General features: G+C 37.3%; 1 non-coding gene across 1 annotated transcript; it reads right to left on the reverse strand.

The window, feature by feature from the left end:
- Positions 1 to 7,996: 7,996 nt before the first annotated feature.
- Positions 7,997 to 8,127, reverse strand: LOC139014775 (small nucleolar RNA SNORA51). Its single transcript, XR_011472327.1, has one exon. It is a non-coding gene; the product is annotated as a small nucleolar RNA SNORA51 (small nucleolar RNA).
- Positions 8,128 to 22,678: the final 14,551 nt, after the last annotated feature.

Here is a 22,678-nt window from a genome sequence, read left to right on the forward strand (position 1 = left end):
ACCTGGGCATGTGCCCTTGACCAGAATTGAACATAGGACTCCTCAGCCTGCAGGCTGACACTCTATCCACAGAGCCAAACTGGCTAGGGCAGGTATTAAATTTGTTAAAAATTCTTGCAGCACACTAGCTGAAAATTGCTGCTTTAAGCTGGTGTAGATGAATTATACTCTTTGTAGTATTATTTGATACATAATACAGTTTATTAGTATAATTTTTGAGATATAGCCAAAAATGAATTTTTATATATAGTAATCCCTACTCATATGGTCACATTTCAATTAACAACCCTGAAATAATATTGCAATATTATTGCTTCCCTTTTGAATTAAAATTTTTCCAGTTAACATTAGATAACATAATTGTCATATTTAGTATTAGATATAAGAATACCCAAATACTTTGAGAGAAAAATAACCATAACCATTTTAACTTTATGAAATAAGCCATACTGCTCACCTATTTATTAAGCAGTGCAAATGGAAGAACAGAGATTACCTGATTTCCTGGGAGATTAGGTAGTAAATTTATTTGCATGGATATCTTGTTTTCCTTCACTTTGAGAAATGTTGCAAGCTGATTAGTGAAATTACAGTATCAATATAACAGCTTCTGTTAGAAAGCTTGCTGAATCCTATTTTTAAAGACTCAAGCTTCATATCTATTAACTTTGGCAGTCTATTCTGAAAGCATAAACTGGAGTAGACATAACAATATAATAAGTAGGAGATACTTGTTAACCTTGGATTGGCCACAATATTTCCTTATTTAGTATAGGAAATATTTTACTCTCCCAATAAAGTGTTAAACATTTCTTTCGAAGATATGGGAAAGTGAACATATAAACGTATGCTTGTAGTGTCTACTAGCCAGTGGCAAATCATCTCACCTAAGAATAAAGAAAGATTGAGGATTGAAAGGGTAAAGTTATATCTCAATGTGATTACCTGGAATCAAAAAGAAAAGTGGGGCCATAAAATTTTTAAATGGTCCTCATAATGCTATCTGAACAGCATTTAACTGAAATCTGTAGTTGCTCCAAAGGAGTAACTGATCTTAGATGATGTGAGGGTGTGATGAGAAGGATTTTATACAAAGCCAAATTCATGAATCATAATGTTGTGAGAAGGGCAGGAGTTGTGTAGGAAACATTTTTATAAAACTATGGGACAAGATAGCTAAAAGACTTTCGGATGGATTTTAGATGTAACATGATACTTTGGAAAAATACTGAACCAGAAATTGGAAGATGGAATCGTTCACCTACTAATTAGATAGATCTATCTGCCATCTCTTAGGATTTGATTTTTATCTTACATGTGAAATAGGTTTTAAAGAACTCTTTTCCATTCAAAAATAATGTAGCTGTATGAAATTACTGTCCTTTGTTTTCCTATATATAACTGGCAAATATTTTTGCCCATATTGATAATTCTATTTGGGATGTATTTTAGATTTCCTTCCCTTAAAGATCCATTGGGACATGTAATATAAAGTAAAACTGATGCAAATGAAATACAAACACAGGATAAAACTATTTTCTTCTCTTAGTGCTATCTGCAATAGAAGGAACCATGCAGCGAAGCAGAGAATTTCCTACAAGATAGGTGTGGTCTCATATCACTTAATAAAAAGTTATTCTTTTTTGCCACAATTTCAGAAGGCCAGAAAATTATTGAACAATGAAAAGAGGAAGATGGCACAGTTATAATATTCATAGCCATAGGGGGTAATATTTTTCCATAAAATATCTATTAATTTGATCAAGACTACCATGAGTTCTGTACATTTCAGGCCAAGCATTTGTTACTTTTTATGAACCACATGATATGCTAGGCATTGCAGACAAACCACTGATTTTTATAGTGGAACAGGCACACAAGGTGTGAGTGTGTGCATTTCTCTCTTCTCTCTATCAAAACAAAAGACCTTCCTCGACAAAGAAAATGGGACTGGAAGCAATAGTGGAGGACACATGGGGACATGCTGTACAGGTAGAAGTCAGATAGAGGAGAGGTACCTGACTGAGTGCAGAAGACAGAGAATCAGCAACGTTCAGGATTGAGGCTCCAGGCACAGGGGAGGACAGTGATAAGCTCCAATAATGGAAACAGGAAGATTCAGAGGAAGTCCACAAATTAGCTAGTCAAGCCCCTCTATACCCTGAACTTGCTGAAATCTAGGGAGATATCACACATCCTTACAAACACGCCACAGGGAGGGAATATGCTCCTTACTCTCCAAAGGAAAGACTTCCTTGGACTGGCAGTACACCTCCAATCACCTTAAGTGAAAGTGGCCCAACTACAAGCCTGATCCCCATATAAATATCAATCTTCTTTTTAGGAGTCTTGTTCTTATTTATACATAGACAGCCAAAAAACATCAGAGTTTTGGAAAAACTTCTATCACAAAAAAGAAGCAAAACAAAATACTAAAACAACAGCAAAAACAAGGTTTCTGAAAAAAGACAGTTCTTGGAACAGACCAAAACTGTAATATAAAAGATTTCAATAAGAGGTTTAAAATATTGGAAAGATGAAACTCACAGAATTGTATGGGGTACAACATAATGAAGATAAATACTCAAATACAAGACACAAAATTCAAGAGATACTGTATGAATTTTGTAAACCAAGATATGTCAGGATATGCATTTATTTAAAACAACCAAAAAAGTTGAACATACTTACCTTTGGATTTCAGACGTGAGGATTAGGAAGACTGGAGAAGGAAACTACTACTTTTTTATATGAAAAAAGGCAAAGACAGTGCAATTTACCTTTCAGCTCCTGTGTTTGTCTGTTATTATGAAAGCACTCACATTTCTTGACTTGCACAATAGCTTTCTGTTATGATAGCCCTTTCTCAGTGTCCTTTAGAGCTGCTTATTCCCTCCTGCACCCAAACATTGATATTAGTCCCTCAAATATTAGTACTAAGCACTTTTTTTATTCCAAGATCTCTTCAGAAGTGACTTCAGCCACACTAGAGCATTAAACAATAACCATGATGTTAACTGGCAAAACTATGTGTCCAGTTCAGCTCTCTCTTCTAGGTTCTGCACTTTTAAATCCAACTGTCTACTTGACATCTTTATTGGATGCCTTAGAATCACCATGTCCAAAACTGAACTCATGATATTCACTCCACCCCTGCATCTTCCTCAAGTGTTTTGAGTCATAGTGAGTGGCACCTCTGACCACACTGCAGTTTAAGGCAGAAAGTTGGGAACTCTCTTTGCCAAGTCATTCTCCCTCTGTCCCCATAACCAGTCTCCAAGACCTGTTGATTTTCACTTTTAAATATCTCTTTAATGGATCTACCTTTCCTATATAGGCTAGTTCCACCTTATTTCAAGCATGGCCAAATATAAAAATGAAATGTTTTGTTTAATGTAAAAATATTGACTAGAATGGGAGTAACAGAGAAGGAAGGTAATTAGTTCATTTGGATGGGAGAGGGCGGTGGGACAAGCCGTGGAATCACTACTAAGGAGAGAACACTCAATTTTATACCAAGGCTGAAGCAATTATGTGTTTCAGAAGAATTTCTCACATATATTTTTCAAGTTGTTTGCAAGAAAATGCAATGTGCATCCTCAAACTAACATTCCATCTATATACATAAAACCCTAATATGCAAATAGACCAAATGGTGGAACAACCAAACAACTGAACAACCGGTCGCTATGACGTGCGCTGACCACCAGGGGGAGCGGGCGGAACATGGCAGGCGATGGCTGCAGCAGGATGGTGGAGCAGTTAAGCGGGGCTGGCAGACCAAGGCAGGGTACCAGTTGCTGTTATCAGGGCGAGCCTCTGGTGGTTACTGACAATTCTGTGCTTCTGCATTCTGGATCCCACCTGGCACTTGCACCTGCTGTCAGCACCGGAGCCGCCACTCGCACCCGCTGCTGTCACTCAGCACTGGCCCTGACCGCTTGGCACCATCAGCTTGTGTGAGCAGTGGCTATAGGCCCCGATAGCCCCTCAGGGTTTCTCCACCCCTACCCCTCTACCCCCCCGCTCCTGAGTCGTGATCGGGGCAGCAGTCACCACTGGCACCCGCACCCGCTGCTGGTGCCTGGTGCTGGTCCCAATCGCTGGACACCATCAGCATGTGGGAGCAGTGGCAGCAGGAGCGGGGCTGCCAGCAGAGAGGGGGCCAGGGGCCACGACGGAAGCATGGGCCAAGACCCGCCCCTGTGCCCACTGCAGCCTCATGGTCCACAGTTCCTTTCACGGTGAACAAATTCATGCACTGGGCACCTAGTCCTATATAATAAAAGGCTAATATGCAAATAGACCAAACAGTGGAACAACGGGAACAACCTAACAACCGAACAATCGGTCGCTATGTTGTGCACTGACCACCAGGGGGCGTGTGCAGAGCATGACAGGCGTTGGCCACTGTGGGATGGTGGAACAGGTGAGCAGGGGCACCAGACCAAGGCAGGGCACCAGTTGCTGTCATTGGGGCTAGCCTCTGGTGGTTACTGAAAATTCTTTGCTCCCGCATGTCACGGTCCCACCTGGCACTCACACCTGCAGCCGGCCCCAGAGCCACCACTTGCACCTGCTGCTGGTGCCCAGCACTGGTCTTGATCACTCGACACCATCAGCGGGTGCAAGTGGTGGCTTCCAGCCCTGATTGCCCCTGAGGGCTTCTCTACCTCCCCCTGCTCCTGAGGGGCAATTGGGGCAGCAGCCACCACTCACACCCACCTCTGGTGCCAGGCCCAATTGCTCCATGCCATCAGTAGTGCGAGCAGCGGGGCTGGCACTGTCAGTGTGTGGGAGCAGTGGCAGCGGGAGCAGGGCTGCTGGCAGACAGGGGGCAGGGGGCTGCGGTGGGAGGGGCCAGGTGGAGTTGTGGAGGGTGGGCTGAAACCCACCCCTGTGCCTACCACAGCCTAGTGGCCCACAGTTCCTTTCAAGGTGCACAAATTCATGCACTGGGCCCCTAGTGTTATTAAAATTGTTTATAATTTACTGAAAGTAGTTGTAACAGGACAACAAATTAGAAGTCTATATATATTGCTTTTTAAAGATGATGATATAAAATATAATAAAATACCAATTTCTGAAATTTTAAAATGTTTTTTATTTAGTTTATGACTAGGTATAAAAGGAAATTGGCTTTCAAAGGCCAATTTTGTCATTCCTCAAACACATTTTTTAAGGTGGGAGACTCTTCTTTGCAATTCAGAAATTCAGTGCTCCCAGGCCCAACTGCCAGAGGGTCTCATTTTCATGGGGACTCCTAAATCTCCGAAGAAGAAAGAAGAAAGATTTCCAACATAGCCCGATCAGTGTACTTTCAACTAGTTCTGCTTGTAAGAAATTAAAATGTGATGGAACAGAAGAACTAAAGTTCTTGGGAAGCTTGTCACTTTCACTATCTTCTCTTGCACAAATCTACTCCCCAAGAACTGAGAAGCAGAATTCATAGTAGTAGCAGGATGAAAAGACAGCTCAAAGAAGGGGGAAAAAAAATCAATGGAAAAAAATCAATGTGAAAGTTGTAAAAGCTATACCAATTAGCTCTCTAATATATGGCCTTTTGAAGTGCCAAAGAGCATTTTTAAGTGCTACTTTTTATTTTTATTCGAATAGACTCACTGCTAATGGTACGGAAGCAATCATGTAAAACCAAAAAGACTAAACCCGAGAAAGAGCTTTCAGAAGCTAAAGGAGTATTTATAGTCTATATGATAGGTGCTTTATATTCACACCCAGTTTTCCTGTGGGCCAACTTTCAATGGATGTGTGAGACTGAGCGTATGTTTTAATCTCTTGAATAGGACAAAATATTCCATAATGTGTCCCTTTTTCTGATATTTTGGAATACATTCATATTCTCTTACTCAAATACATTCCAAAAGAGTATTTTGGGTCATAAAAATAAAAAGAATGAGTACTTTCCTATTATTTTTCAACCCCATTTCAGTTCTTTGATTTCTGTTGGAGACTATAATGAAAACATTGAAGGAAATTGTGTTCCTTATTCACTGTAAAAAACCTATTTCTTCAATTATTTTTCACATTCTAAATTGATCTAAAAGGTGTCCGCTTGTTTATAGTAATGATAAAAATATATTAGATTATTAAATTGTATGGGTAATTGAAATATAAAAAGTGATGGTAAGGAGGGTGGAAGAATTTTGGATTTTCTATTATAAGGTGCGTCAACTACAAGTGAAATAACATAGTATTATTTGAAGGCAGACTCATTTAATGAGGCCAGCATTATCCTAATATCAAAGCTAGAGAAAGACTTTACAAGAAAGGAAATCTACAGATCAATTTCTCTCATAACATTGTTGCAAAAAATCCTCAACAAAAGATTATCAAAATGAATCCAACAAGATATGAGAAGAATTATACATTATGATCAAGTGGGATTTATTCCAGGTATGCAAGATTAGATCAACTTTCAAATGCAAATGTAAATCACTACATCTACAGGGTAACCAAGAATTATCTTATATGATTATATCAACTGACCCTCAAAGAAGCATTTAACAAAATACAATGCATTTTATAATAAAAAATTTCAGCAAACTAAGCATAGAGGGGAGTTTTCTCAACTGGATGAGGATTACCTATAAAATAACTATAACTAACACATTTAATGGTGATTAAAGCAAGGTTACAGGATAAAAGCTCAATATATAAAAGCCAATTATTTTCCTTGACCATTTACAACAGCAACAAAAAATAAATAAAATAAAATAAAAGGAAAAAAATGCTTAAGTATAAATCTAACTATATATATATATTTCTCTTTGTAAAAATCTACAAAACACTTATGAAATAAATCAAATACCTAAATAAATGTGGAGCTATTACATTCTCTTGTATTGGAATATATTGTTGCAGTGTCAATTCTTATGAATTTGATGTATAGGTTCAACATAATATCAACAAAAATCCCAATAAACTCTTAGTTCTGATTCTAAAGTTTACATAGAAATGTAAACAATATAGAATATCCAACATAATATTGAAGATAACAACAAAGTTGGAAGATTCATCCTATGTGAATGGTAGGCACACACTCCTGTTATCAAATGTCAATTAATGAAAGAAAGAAATCACCAATGGTAAAGGGGGATGGGGAGAGATAGAAGAGGGTAAAGTGGAGATAAATGGTGAGGGAAGGAGACTTGACTTTGGGTGGTGAACTCACAATACAATATACAGATGATGTATTATAAAATTGTACATCTGAAACATATAATTTTGTTAACCAATGTAATTTCAATTAATAAAGAATAGATCCATGTGGTAGTGCATTAGAGTTGGAGACATCCATTCGAATTCATGTTTAACTTAAATAGATACAAATCATTATACATACAAATATTTATAGATATATGTATATTTACAGTTAGTATACACATCTATATTTCCTTCATCTACCAGCTTAGGGGGCCTAAAAGAAATGACCACCCCATAGTAATGAGAACACTTAATGCTCCAATTATGTTTTTATTACCTCCTCAAATAAAAGAAACCTGGGCTTCTTGGAGAAATGGTTGATTTTAGGATTTGGGTAGAGCAAACACAAAATAAGCCTGGAGAACCTTATAGTATCAGAAAGTATGAAATTGCTAAAAACAAACAAACAAAATGATGGGGACATGTTAAAGGGACGCAGGAGACAATGAGAAAGCTCCCCCAACGGTCAAAGCTGGAACAATTTGAGCAACAACAAAAAAATAGTATTGGATTATAAACCAAAGGATTTTTAAAAATCCATGCGTACATAGCAATATAAATAAATGATTAAATAAATAAGTAAAAGAGGAAAATAGACAAATATTCTATGCATGTGAATTCCAAATAAATTATACAGACACTCTCAACAAAGTGAGCATAATTATTCATTCCTTAATTGTGGACTATGTTTTATAATTTCCTTTTATTTTTTATTTTTATTTATTTTTAAAATATATTTTTATTGATTTTATTTTATTTATTTTATTTTCTTCAATGTCTCCCCATTCACAATACAGACCAGGCAAAGAGCCTGAGCTGAGGTGTATAGGGGTTAGTTTACTCTGCCTTCTATTTCTGTACAGTCAGTGTAAGAACACAGTCTGTGGTAAGCACCAGGAGGCCTATTTTTATTGATTTTCGAGAAAAAGGGAGAAGGAGAAAGCAAGAGAAATATCAATAATGAGAGAGAATTATTGATCAGCTGCCTCCAGCATGCCCCACACTGGGGATTGAACCTGCAATCCGGGCAACCCGGGCATAGGCTCTGACCAGGAATCAAACCGTGACCTCCTGGTTCAGAGGTCAACACTCAACCACAAGCCATGCCAGCCGGGCTAGTAACTTCCTTTTAAAGAGTTCAATATGAAAAGGTGAGTTAAAAAAAGCAACTTTACATTGGAGAGAAATCTGACAAATTCTACCTTGGAGCATTAGCATTAACAGTGATATGACACATTGATGGTATGTACCTTTGACTCGATGGAACGAGAATGGCCTGTTAACTCTGTGGTCTTTCTCCCCCAAATCCATAACTCTAAGCTAATCTTGGGAGAAACATCAGGCAGTAGTAATTGAAAGAGGTTCTACAGAATTTGTTAAAATTGTGCAGGATATCAAAACCAAGAATTTTTTGAGAAACTGTTATAGCAAAGAGGAGACTAAGAAAATGAGTAAATGTAATGTGGTATCTTCGATGGGACCTTGATAAAATTTAAGATAATAAAAGATAAAGTATAGACTTTAGTTAATAATAGTGTATCAGCATTAGTTCATTAATTTTGACAAATATATCACTATAATGTAAATTTTTTAACAATAGGAAAAACAAGGTCTGGAGTATATGGGAACTCTATACAATTATCACTTTTTTTTCTAAATTTAAAGCTATTCTAAAATATTTAAATTATTATTAAAGAAAATAGGGGGAAATTATATTACATTGTATTAGAGACTATATCTTAAAAAATGACATGTATGAATGTTATAATCAGAAAAAGCTATTTAAGAAACCTAATTACCTGGAAAGAATGCATATTATGTGTAGACTTACAATTACATCTATGCCACCTTTGGCTCTTAGCTACTTTATTTGCTTGAAAAGGACCATTCAATAATATATTAGCTGAGATAATTAAAAATTAATACTATTTCTAAAAGAAAGAAAACTAGTTACATAACTATTCCTGAGATCATCTAAATGAGATTCTCAGCTTTTTACTGACCCCCAACCTGGGTCTCAGCACTTGTTTCCTCATGAATTCTCTGCATTGTAGAATAGAAATAACCACCTTAATTAAGATCACATCACCTTTTTTTGACTATTTTATTGCCCGTCCCTTTAATAAGGCTGTCCTAGAGTCACAGTTTCATTTTGAAGGGCATATGAAAAGATAAGAAGGAATTTGACACAGATAGCAATTAGATTTAATAAATAATAAGAGAATAATTAGTAGCAGCCAGTTCTATATTTTATAATTTCATACCCCTGGGAAATCAAGTTTTCCCAACTCTGTGGCACATTATCAGTTCCTTACATTTACTCTTTCACAATCTACATGTCATTAGCCAGATAGCTGGTTCTCACAGCAAAAGGGACAAAAACACAATAGCAACAAAAATCAGAAAGTAGCAAGGAATAACGCCCATCTTAAGTGTCCCATGTAATGGTAATTCCAAATTTTCCTCTTCATAAGTCTCTATTTGACAAGTTATCTAATGCATATTTTTTGTATAATCACAGAATGTGCAAATAATTATATCTGCTCATTTCTAGCATGTAACTCTGATTTCTATATTATCTCATTGCTTTTGAACTATAATATATATCATTAAATAATAATGATAAAACTAGAGATCTCTTTAATAGCTCTAATTTTGATGAATTTGTCTTATTATTTCCCTTAGATTTGATGGTTTTTCACTTTGAAATAGGGATTTTTTATTCTGCTAAAATTATTATCATACATTTAGTTTTATATAATTTTTAAAATCAAGACTAATTAATTAGTATCTCCTATCAATTTGTTTTCTTTGCTTTCCTCTCCATTTTTTAAAATCCTCAACTCTGAGTGTATTACTGTGGTTCAAGTTTTGGATTTATAGAAAAAGAAACTCTTTTCTTTTTTAAAAAAAATATTTTCTTGTTGATTTCAGAGAGGAAGGGAGAGGGAGAGAGATAGAACCATTAATGATGAGAGGGAATCATTGATTGGCTGCCTCCTGCAAGCCCCCCATTGGGGATCGAGCCCGCAACCAGGCATGTGCCCTTGACCGGAATTAAACCCTGGACCCTTCAGTCCACAGGACGACACTCTATCCACTGAGCCAAACTGGCTAGGGCAGAGCTCTTTTCTTTCTCTTCCTCTGCATCTTTTTTTAAAAATTATCTTCATTGTTGAAGGTATTACATATGACCTTCCTTTCTCCCCCCATTGATCCCTTCATCCCCAGGCCTTCACTGCACTATTGTCTGTGACCTTGGGCCATGCCTGTATACATGTAAATTCTTTGGTTAATCTATTCTCGCTCCCCCCACCCTGAGATTAGTCAGTCTGTTGCACGCTCTGTTTTCCACAAACATACAAGCACTACTACTATCCACTAAAAAAACAACACCAACTCAATGCCCTTCCATTATCAGCAATTTCTGCTTCCTTTGATTCTATATTAATCAGGGTAGATCGATATATTACCAGAAACAACATTGCAGGTGACATTATTGATATTACATGAGAATGAAGGAGCGATTTTATTGAGAACATGGGGTGACATCTGATAACCCACAAAATTCTTGCTGATGCAGCATTGGAGGAAATAACAGATGCTGAACCATTTTTTTTCCCCCTGGCTGGCAAAATGCTTTTGGTTTACCCTGATCTTAATAACTTTTCTGTATGGAAAAAAAAATCTAGTTGGGGGAAAACAAAAAGATAATGAAATCACCAGGTGTTTGGGTTTGAAGGCTCTTCTTTACATTATTTCTTGTTTTGAATGTAGTATTCTTATTTTTCAAATATTTATGGTAAAATTTTCATTTAGAAGACTTCGTTGTAAGCAAAACTAATTTCTTCAGGCATCTAGTGAAGTTGTCCTTATATAATTTGAACAATGTAGAATGTGACCAGTGTCACATTTAAGATTCTGGTTTACACCCTTTCCAGGTAAGTAACACCCAATATGGCATTTGTTTTAAAAGGGTAATTACTAGATAATAAGTTTTTTGCTGGTAAAGACTTAAGCAGTCTACATTTTTTTCATGCCTAACATAATTCTTTCCATTTCGTAGAAACTCCATTATAATTATTGGCTTATTGCTCCTCCTTTTGCTTAATACTAATGTATTCTAGAGCCCATAAACTTTTAAAAAATAAACTACTTTTAACTGCTGTTTGATCTATATTTTGGGTGTTCTAGAAGTTCCTGATGCCCTTAATTGCAGATCAGCAATAAAATAGAAAAGGATATTTCTTTGTAAACTGAAATGTTGACAGGTTTAATGTTAATTTTTGTTGAATTCATCGTTATTTTTTACTTGAAAGTGTCTGGTATAACACCTTTAAAAAAAATAAATAAAATGATGGGTGTACTTATCTCAGCGAATAAAATACCCTGAGAAGATTTTTGCGTCACCACATATTCCTTCTGAGATGAAAAGCCAAGGTTGCTGATAGTTCAGCAAGATAATACCTCTTTGTCTCACTGAGGCAGATGAACGAGCAGACAAGCCACCGAGCGCCGAGGATTTTGAGCGCTGAGGATTTTAAAAGCAGGATGCATTTCTAGCTGGTTTGGTTCAGTGATTAGAGAGCGTCGGCCTATGGACTGAAAGGTCCCAGCTTCGATTCCAGTCAAGGGCACATGCCTAGGTTGAAGGCTCGATCCCCAGGAGGCAACCAATCAGTGATTCTCTCTCTTTGATGTTTCTAGCTCTCTCTCCCTCTCTGTTCCTCTCTGAAATAAAAAAAAAAACATATTAAAAAATAAAAGCAGGATGCAGATAGATATTTGAGCTGCCTTACTCTGAAGTTTATAAGCTATGGGAAAGAATAAATAAGAATGTAGGCTTTTATTTCAAGTTTTCCCCCAGCTTAGATTGTTTGCAATGGGTTCTGAACATGGCCTGCTATAGCTTGCCCTGCTGTTCCACACAGAGCTGTTGAGCATTGATATTGTGGAAAAAAGAATTACCACAGGATCTCACAACATGTGAAGGCACTTTATCCGATACAGTGTATACAACTAGGTTCAGGCTTTAAGATTTACCATTTGAGGAGACATTGTCCCATTGCTCATCATGCTCGTAAACTCTGGCCTCTTTTGTCTGTGATGGGTGAGCCCCTTGCAATGTAATTCCTGACCTGAAGGAAGGAACGTAAGAATTGCAGAGCTGAATTTAAACCCAGGGCTCTTTGATGTTAAGGCTGTGATGTTTCTACAGCTTTATCTTATATAGAGAAACCACAATTGCATTCTATTTTTTAATCTGAACAACTTTTTCAGGAATTTTTTTTTATTAGTGTTTTTTTTTTAAAAGGGATTGATAAAAGTATTTTTTTCTTTCTCATTTATTTCAACCACTGACGAGACTCTAATGAATGCAGGAATCAACACAAAGATATCCACAGAGCGGCAGAAAAATGGTAAGTAGTGCAAAGTATCTGCCAGCGCACTCTCAAGAGACAGCTCTCAACGTGGCATTGGTCCAGAGTATCCTTGGTGACTATTTCCTCTCATCCTACAGCAGGAGTATGTGGCAAATGAAGTAGTTTAGACCATTATCTCTCTTAGCAAATATTGAAATGATCAAAGTTAAAGTCTTTGTTAACATTATTTTTCTGTGATGATTATCACAGCTACAATGCACTAAATGCCGATTGAACACTGTCACTTTCTAACACATAAAATACCGTCAGAAGTGGGTTTTCTAATCCTCAGAGTACTGACCAGGGAACTGAAGCTCAGAGAGGTCAAATCACGCTGCCATCCTACATTACTAGCTCATGTTTTGACACAAATGAAAAATCCAGATCTGCTTATTGTCACAGCCTACACTCTTCTCATTTTGCTGCCTTTGAAGCCAAAGAAATACAGTGCAGGCATCAGGAGAGGAAGCTAAGCATTGAGGCAACTATCTAATATAAATAGCTTTTATTTGCCTTTCAGTATCTGGTCTGTATAATCTCATTTAAATCACTAGTTTTACAAAAGCTAAGGCCAAGACTACAAGGAGGGAGAGTGAAAAAAGCCTGAGTGAAAAGGAAGTGCCTGCTTTGTATGGAATCAGGGAAGGAGAGGAAGGTCACGTTGCCAGCTGGTGCTATGCTGTCTGTCATCAGGTTTTATAATATGGTGTAAACACTAGGGTCTGTGACACTGAACAAGGAGGGAATAGCTTATTATCTCCAAAAATAGCATGAATGCCAAGCAAGTTTAACTGCCTTGGCCTCAGGAAATTTCTGCTTCTCTAAGAATGTAAGGTCACATTAAATTATTTAGAAACTTAAGGCTTGAATGTATCAAAAAGCTAAGTCTCTGTGCATTATTTTGTTGATGGTTGGGTAGGACTTTCCCTGTTCCTTTTTTTTTGTTTTGTTATTGAATTTATTGGGGTGACGTTGGTTAATAAAATTATATAGGTTTCAGGTGTACAATTCTATAATACATCTTCTGTATATTGTATTGTGTGTTCACTACCCAAGTCAGGTCTCCTTCCATCACCATTTATCCCTCCTTTACCCTCTCCTACCTCCCCCACCCCTGTTCCCTCTGGTAATCACCATACTATTGTCTACATCTATGATTTTTTTTTTCTTAATCCCTTCAGTTTTTTTTACCCAGACCCTCAACTCACCCCCCTTCTAACAGTGGTCAGAATGTTCTCTGTATCTATGAATCTGCTTCTATTTTTGTTTGTTAGTTTATTTTGTACATTAGATTCCACATCTAAGTGAAATCATATGGTATTTGTCTTTGACTGGCTTAATGCTCTCCAGGTCCATCCATGATATCGAAAAGGTGAGAGTGTCTTCTTTTTTATGGCTAAATAGTATTCCATTGTGTAAATGTACATTAGCTTTTTAATCCACTCATCTACTGATAGGAGAACATGTTCACCCATGATACATCTGGAAAGAGGTTAATATCCAAAATTTATAAAGAACTGATACAACTCAACACCAATTAAAAAATGGGCAGAGTACCTGAATAGACACTTTTCCAAAGAGGACATATAAATGACCAAAACACAAATGAAAAGATGCTCAACATCACTCATCACCATAGAACTAAAAATTAAATGAGATATCACCTCATGCCTATCAGAATGGCTATCGTCAATAAATCCACAAATGACAAGTGCTGGCGAGGATGTGGAGAAAAGGGAACCGTCATGTACTATTGATGGGAATGCAGATTGGTGCAAGCACTGAGGAAAGCCATAAGGAAGTACCTCAAAAATTTAAAAGTCCACTTCTGAGAGTATATCCAAAGAAACCAGAAGCATTATATGCACCCCTATGTTCACTGCAGCATTATTTACAATAGCCAAGATTTGGAAGCTGCCCAAGTGCCCACCAGTAGACCTTCAGTGTTCTTGAGTTCAATTTTTATAGATTTCTAATATTAAATCAGATGCTGAATTATAAAAAATGAATACAATATTCTACAAATGAAAAGATGAACTATACATGTATTATTGAAAAACCTACTTGGCATATTCCTCTGAATTTAAAAATAAAGAAGCTATCTCCCAGACAAAGGTTGTCTATGAAATATCATTCCATAGGGAAGACTTGAAATGAAATTATAAATCCCCAAACAAAGATTTTATTAGAGTGGGAATCCTGGCACAATCTTAACCACAGAAGCAGAATGCTTCAAAGGCTAGGATGAACATAGCTCTATAAGAATCTTAAACAATTAATAAACAGAGGAAAGAAAACATTAATTAAGGATAATTTTATGTCTATTCATATTGATTTCTCATTAAAATGATTATGTTTCTCTGTTGCAAAATTAATTTTGATAATTTTCCTTGAGAACCTGTATATTTCAAAACAATTCTAAAGAAAGTTTCTGACTTGGGAAAGCTTTTCTATTTAAAATAAAGCCTATTGTTTTGTTTGTTTGTTTTCTTTTGTGTGTGTGTTTTCAGAAAAGAAAAATACTCCAAAACTTGGATTTGACAAATTCTGTGACATTTTCTTCAAAAGAAGGAGAAAGAGATGTATAGGCAACATCCATTCCCTCATTTTTAGTTTCCATATGCCTCCTACCTAAACTGACTGCAACTTATCAGTGCTTTTTGGAAGTTCCACAGCACTGAATGATGTGTACTCTTCCCTCATGTTAATGTCAATGGTATAAAAGGAATGATCAAATTTGATGTAAAGGTGGAGCATCATTGAGTAAATATCTTAGTATAATTCTTTTAAACATGTTAGGCAGTCTGTTCTTTCCAATTTCAGAATCACTAACTCAGAAAATGTCTTTAATTTCTGATGTTCAGCAATATTTGTATGTTTCTTTCTCCTAGAATTAAAACCATAATTTAACTCATGTGATTACTCCATTACTTATTGAGACAATCTCTCTATGACAGTGTAAACTAATTATACTGCTAAATGGGTTTGCCTTAAAAGTAGAATTGATCAATGAGTGATAGACTGACACTGACAATCAGTTTTTTTTTCTGTTAGAGCAAGTGGCTATTATATATTAATCCAAATATAAGTTTGAGTTGATTCTTCTCAAAATCAAAAATTTCATGATTCATTTTAGATACATATCCTCAGTTTATCAATTTCTAAATTTTTAGTAATTGTTGTGGCTATTCCTGACCTATATCTATATCTATTTACTTTAAGAGGGCCTTAGGTGATTGATTTTGATAATTCTCAGCATGTGGCATGAAAAACATACTTTGTTCTTAATTAGAGTCATACAGAGTTTGCATCATAGAGGGGGAAATATAAATCTGTTTTGCTTCTATTAAGCTAGGTAAAAGAACCCTTTCAAGTATGTTATCTTATATTTATACCTGCTCTAATAAGTTTGGAAGATTAAGGGCATTGCTTCTTGAGCGAAGTTAAAAAGAATCTAATTGTTTTCTAGTAAATATTACAAATAGTGTTCTCCATAGCTGCCATGGGTGTCACACATTGCATTTTTCCATGCTTTTTAATTTTAAACTAGAAGTCCGGTGCATGAAATTTCATGCACTGGGGGAGGGAAGTACCTCAGACCGGTCAGCACCCTTTCGCAGTTCCAGAACCCTCGGAGGATGTCCAACTGGTGGCTCAGGCCTGCTCCCCATGGGCTGCTGTGCTCGCAGCCATCAGCCTGGTCTTGTGGCTGAGTGGAGCTCCCCCTGTGGCTCCCCCTGCAGTTCCTGCATTGAGCATCTGCCTCCTGGTGGTCAGTGTATGTCATAGCGACCTGTGGTTCCTGGTCCTTCTGCTGTTAGGGTCAATTTGCATATTACCCTTTTATTGTATAGGATAAGAGGATGACATAAATTGCCAATCTATGTAATTCCACTAAATTGAATTTTAACCAAACTCTACAAAATACAATTAGGAAAGGTGTCTAAAGATTATTCAGGCATATTGATTCAGATGAACAGCCATGTTTTATAGCATGCACCCTCCATGGAAGTCCCCAGTGGCACTAAAAAACAATAGTCACCCTTACTGGTGACTCCTGTAGCTGTCACACAGAGGTCCTGGGAATACCTCAGGTAATATGGGAATTCCTCCTGCAACATCCCTGAAAGGTGCTCACCCAGTCTTGCTTCCCCACTGAGGGCCTCTGCTCTTGTTTTCCTCTACTTATAATAACTGTGACTTTAGATCTTTGCATGGCTAGAGCTCTATCTTTAGGTCTTTGCTCAAATATTACTTCCTCATAGACCTTCCCTGACAAGTGAAAGAATGAAAAACAACAGAAATTTACTTTCTCACAGTTCTGAAGGCTAAAAGTCTGAGATCAAGGTGTTGGCAGGTTTGGTTTCTCCTGAGGCTTCTCTCCTTGGCTTACAGATGGCTTTCTTCTCACTGTGTCCTCTCACCTGGTCTTTGTTCTGTGCACATCCCTGGGGTCTCTTTGTATGTCCAAATTTCCTCTCTTTATAAGGACAACAATCAGATTGGATTAAGATCCACACCCTAAAGATCTTATTTTGGCTTAATCACCTCTTCAGGGTTCTATATCCAAATATAGTAACATTCTGCGAAAGTGTGGGTTAAGACTTTACCATGATTTTTGGGGCGACACAATTCAATTAATAACACCATTCTTTGCCAAAAGGCTTCTTTCTACTTTCTGGATTCCCACAGCCCAACACCTCCTTCTATCTCAAGACTTGTCTTTGCAGCATAATATCGTGCCCCTCACTACATGATATTTAATTGAACTTATTGAAAATGCATGCTAATATACTGTGGCAGATGAGAAAATATGCCTCTCAGATTTCCTACTGCAGTAAGTCTAATTTGACTGATGGCCTCAACTGTGGTGCTTTGATTTCTTCCCTGAATGTATAGCAAGGTGACCTCCCCCTGGTTCTTCCCAGCCAATGACTGTGTGGAAAGGATACTACTATGGCAGGTTCTTTGTTTCATGATATACACTACTCCTTGGCTGAAGACTTTGCTTGAGGAACCCTGTCCCCCCACCCCCAATTAGTCTCATTAAATTGTCTTCAAACTACACTGAAGTCAGACCTTCCTTTTTCCCCTCTCTTTCTCAGGTTGAGATCTGCACTTGAGGCTGACACATCTCCCCATCTCCTCTGACTCCCTGCTCAGTTTTCCTCCCAGGCATTTTTTTCCAATGGCCTCTAGCATGTCTATTCATCTTGACATCTTCTTGCAGGACCTGGACAAATTACTTCCAAGTGTATGAATCATAGAGGTCTTCTCTTTTCTGACAATATGACTTAAACTGAAAGAATGCATTCAAGAGTAGAAATTCTAGCAGTCAATGGGAAATATACTAAGTATCCTGGAAATCATAAAGACATAACAAGTACAATATAGATTTAGGGAAAGTATATTTCAGTGTTTTGAATAAATTAAGCATTTTAAAATATTTTATGTTCCACAAAATTTTATTCTGATCAGAGAATATTTTATTTATCTTTAGACTTAAACTAAACATAGTTTTTCCTATGAAAACAACAACAAATGATGGGAGTCCAGAGGAATAAGACCATATGTTCAGGAGAAGAACCTTCCATTTGAGCCTCCATACCTCTATCAGCAGAAGTAAAATGGGAACTATTCCAGATAGTCACAGCCTAATTACCACTGTCTACTTCAAGATTAGCCAGAACTAATCTCATTAAGCCCATTACCTGTTTATGTCAATCACCACAAGGAGTCCCAGACTTCTAACATTTCCTCACTGCACACATTTAAATCACTATGCATGTCTGTATTTTCTCTCTTCTGTCCCTGTCTTCCATCTTCCCTAACTCCTAAAACCTCTCCAGTGAGCATTCTGGAATTTATGGTCCATCATAAATAAAACTCCCATGTTCTCTTCTCAAAAAATTAGCTTTAAGTCATTCTAAATGAAACTGAAATCTCCCTTAAGGGTGCTGCTTCCTCTGCAGGTACTCAGGTAGAAGCTGTTTTGTCTCCCTTAGCCCTCATCCCCCTTGACCTGAATTTGGGTAAATGTTGCCTTTGAACTCCTTGTTCTATGTAATTTCTCTATGGTTCTAAAACTCTGTAATATTGATTAAAAGTCCATTATCACTTTGACCCACATAGCTCCTGTCACTCACTAAGTCGGTTCTAACCATGTGGTCTCCTGAACTTTACAAAGACTCACCAGCCCTAACCGGTTTGGCTCAGTGGATAGAGCGTAGGCCTGCAGACTGAAAGGTCCCAGGTTCAATTCTGGTCAAGGGCATGTACCTTGATTGTGGGCACATCCCCAGTAGGGAGTGTGCAGGAGGCAGCTGGTCGATGTTTCTCTCTCATCGATGTTTCTAACTCTCTATTCCTCTCCCTTCCTCTCTGTAAAAAATCAATAAAATATATTTAAAAAAACAAAAAACAAAGACTCACCAGAAAACTATATTCTCAGGGTCATAGTATTTTTTATTCCCTCCCCAATAACATGCTCTCTGTAAATTTTTGGAGATTAAACCCTTATCGGTGATATCATTGGCAAATATGTTCACCCATGCAGTGGGTCTTCTTGCTGTTTTGTTGATGATTTCCTTTGCTGTGCAAAAGCTTTTTATTTTGATGTAGTCCCGTTTGTTTATTTTTTCTTTAGTTTCCATTGCCCTAGGAGCATTATCAGAGAAGAAATTCCTTCGGCATATGTTTGTGATTTCACTGCCTGTGGATTCCTCTAGTATTTTTATGGTTTCCCGTCTTAGGTTTAAGTTTTTTATCCATTTTGAGTTTATTTTTGTGTATGGTGTGAGTTGGTGGTCTAGTTTCATCTTTTTGCATGTATCGGTCCAATTTTCCCAACACCATTTATTGAAGAGACTGTCTTAACTCCATTATATGTTCTTGCCTCCTTTGTCAAATATTAATTGAGCATATTGGTTCGGATCGATTTCTGGGTTCTCTATTCTATTCCATTGATCTATATGTCTGTTCTTGTGCCAGTACCATGCTGTTTTGAGAACGGTGGCTTTGTAATACAGCTTGGTATCTGGTATTAAGATCACACCTATTTTTTCTTCTTTCTCAGGATTGCTGCAGCTTTTCAGGGTCTTTTTTTATTCCAGATGAATTTTTGGAAAGTTTGTTCTAGGTCTGTGAAATATGATGTTGGTATTTTAATTGGGAGTGCACTGAATCTATAGATTGCTCCAACATTTACAGGGAACTCATACAACTTAACAAAAGGAAAATAAACAACCCAATCAAAAAAGGGGCAACGGACCTAAATAGAGACTTTTCGAAAGAAGACAGAAGGAAGGCCAAGAGACATATGAAAACATGCTCAAAGTCACTAATCATCCAAGAGATGCAAATCAAAACAACAATGAGGTACCATCTCACACCTGTCAGAATGGCTATCATCAATAAATCAACAAATGACAAGTGCTGGAGAGGATGTGGAGAAAAAGGAACCCTCGTGCACTGCTGGTGGGAATGCAGACTGGTACAGCCACTATGGAAGACAGTATGGAGTTTCCTCAAAAAAATAAAAATGGAACTCCCATTTGACCCAGTAATCCCACTTCTAGAAATATATCCCAAAAAACTAGAAACACTAATCAGAAAGGATACATGCACCCCTATGTTCATAGCAGCACAATTCACCATAGCTAAGATTTGGAAACAGCCTAAGTGCCCATCAGTAGATGAGTGGATTACAAAACTGTGGTACATCTACACAATGGAATATTATGCTGCGGTAAAAAAAGAAGGAATTCTTACCATTTGCAACAGCATGGATGGAACTGGAGAGCATTATGCTAAGTGAAATAAGCCAGTCAGAGAAAGATAAATACCGCATGATCTCACTCATTTATGGAACATAATGAACAGCATAAACTGATGAACAAAAACAGACCCAGATACAGAGAAGCATCTATCAGACTGTCAAACCTCAGAGAGAAGGTAGGGAAAATCCAGCCCGCCTCAATGTGTGGAAATTCCATACATTTGTACTTTCTCAGTGGCACAATCTGTCTCCAGTTGAGATTGTAATCCCTGCAATTTCCATGGTGCTAGTAATTATGGAAAAGTGTCGGAAGCACAGAAGTTCTTCACCCTGTCTATAATCCCAGACTTTTCTACCAAGCTTTATATCAAGACCAAGTGTCTTGCTTAGGCACAAAAATTAATCAGATAAAATGTTAATTTCTCATTTTTCCCTCTCAACTGCCTTTTTCTTTGTTATCTCTTTATCACATTTTTTTTGTATGGGGGTAAGGGGGAGAGATCAACCAAAGGACTTATATGCAAGCATATAAGCCTAACCAATTGTCACAGATAACAGTGGGGGGGGGGGGGAGGATAGGGGGTAACATGGGGATAAGGACAAATATGTAATAACTTAATCAATAAAAAATTTTTTAAAAAATGCTCTCAAATATCTGCCTAATTTGGCCTGCTCCCTCATCTTACTTAATTTTTCAAATCAAATTGCAAAGAAACATGTCTACAATATTTAAAATTGCAACCACCATTCATTACATTCCTTATAATTCATTCCTTAATTTTTCTCCATGTACCTTTTTTATTGGTGTCCTCCATCAGAATTTAAACTTCAAAGACACAGATTATGGTATTCACTGTTTATAACCAGTGTGTTGTATAACCAGTGTCTGCTACAGAGTAGGTAGTCAACAGATATTTATTGAATGAATACAATAAGTTGAATTTATTGAAATTATAATATTCCTCCCCTCCCCCAAGAAAGATGATTTAAATATTCTTTTAGGAAAAATAACATTACCTTTGTTTTATTCAACATCTTTCTATTGTATTTTCTTTTCTGTTATGCTCCTTATGCTCTAATACACGCATAAATAAAACACAATATATTACCTTGAAGGATTCCATTTCTAGCTATGCAGACATAAGTATATGTAGATATCATAATGATAGGAATAAATATTTTTGCATATTTAGGTTTTAATTTCCTCCAGCAACTCTATGGAGAATAGATTTGAGAGGGACAAAACCAGAGACTGGGAAAAATCATATTTAAAAGAAAATACAAAAAATATGTGATAAAGAGATAACAAAGAAAAAGACAGTTGAGAGGGAAAAATGAGAAATTAACATTTTATCTGATTAATTTTTGTGCCTAAGCAAGACACTTGGTCTTGATATAAAGCTTGGTAGAAAAGTCTGGGATTATAGACAGGGTGAAGAACTCCTGTGCTTCAGACACTTCTCCAGAGTTACTAGCATCATGGAAATTTCAGGGATTACAATCTCGACTGGAGACAGATTGTGTCACTGAGAAAGTACAAATGAATGGAATTTCCGCACACTAAATTAGGAGGCAGGTCCGTGCCCATTAACTCCATGGGGACCAGCACTGACCTTCTAGAGTTTGTTTAGGAACCAGGGAAGCAGTGGAAACAGGGGTAAGGTTAAGTGTGGTGAGTTGGTGACAGACCATCTTTAAAAAACTGATTTGTTAAATGTCTGAAAGGAACATTGGAGATTTAGGCTAATCTCATTTTTTCAGGTGGGACAACATTCCTCCACCACAACCACCCCTCTCTAACCCCCACCCCCAGGGAAGAGGGGACCTGCCGCAGACACACAGCTGGTCCCCCAGAGACCTAGGACTAGAATACGGGTCTCTGACACTCTGTCCAGTGACTTTCCCATCACACCAGGGAATCCAGGTTCCCCCAGCTTTAATGATAAAAGTGGTCACAAGATGGTCATCAAGTGATTGAGAAACATCCATGTGGCAAAAGAAGAACCTCTCTTCAGTCTAATCTAGTTGAACATCTGCTGTGTGCCATGTGCTAGGTCAGGGTTTTCATATGTAATCCTCTCAACAGCCTTACTTGATGCCAATTATCCCAATTTAAAGATTGGAAAACTGGGGCTCAGACTGACAAAAATGCTTGGCCAAAGCCTCCCTGCTGAGCATTCACAGAGCTGGAATTTGAACACAGGACTCTCTGGCTCCATAACCAACATTTTGAGTTATTGGAGAGTCTATAGTT

Source organism: Myotis yumanensis, unplaced genomic scaffold (assembly GCF_028538775.1).
Source record: "Myotis yumanensis isolate MYYU_CA2020_CCGP unplaced genomic scaffold, mMyoYum1.0.hap1 SCAF_7, whole genome shotgun sequence".
In the NCBI taxonomy this organism is placed as follows: domain Eukaryota; kingdom Metazoa; phylum Chordata; class Mammalia; order Chiroptera; family Vespertilionidae; genus Myotis; species Myotis yumanensis.